The sequence below is a fragment of the Penaeus monodon genome, chromosome 22 (assembly GCF_015228065.2).
Source record: "Penaeus monodon isolate SGIC_2016 chromosome 22, NSTDA_Pmon_1, whole genome shotgun sequence".
In the NCBI taxonomy this organism is placed as follows: Eukaryota; Metazoa; Arthropoda; class Malacostraca; order Decapoda; family Penaeidae; genus Penaeus; species Penaeus monodon.
In genome coordinates, this window is record NC_051407.1 from 14,860,927 (window position 1) to 14,861,496 (window position 570).

The following is a 570-nucleotide window of genomic DNA, read 5'->3' on the forward strand; positions in this document are numbered from 1 at the left end:
TTAAATAATAAACCGCCAACGAGACTAGCGTTCCTCTCTCTGCTGTTACATCCTTTCGCTCTCCTTTCGACCCACGTTCGCCCTCACCCTCCCCAAGTCCTCCTTCAACTCCCCTCATCCCCATCTTCCCTCCCCAACCCCCCCCTCCCCACCTTTTTCTTCTCCCTGCCTATCTCTCTGCCTTCCCCCTCCTCCTCTCTCCTTCCGTATTCTACCTGCCCTCTCTCCCTCCTCTCGCCGTATTCTCCTTCCCCCTCCCCAAATCCCCCTTCGTCTCCCTCCCCCCTTCCCCTCTCCTACTGTCCTCTCTCCTCCCCCTCTCCTCCCCCATCGTCGACTCCCATTCACCTACCTGTCCCTCCTCCCACAATCTTCCCCTTCCCCCCCCCTCTCCCGCCGTCATCCCCTTCCCCCCCCTCTCCCGCCGTCTTCCCCTTCCCCCTCCCTCTCCCGACGTTCCCCCTCCCCCTCCCCCCTGTCGTCTCCCTCTCCCTTTGGCTGGAATGCAAATTGGGAGCTCCTCGTCCTCCGCTCGAGTCGTGTCCCTCTGTTTGAGCCGCATGATGACGC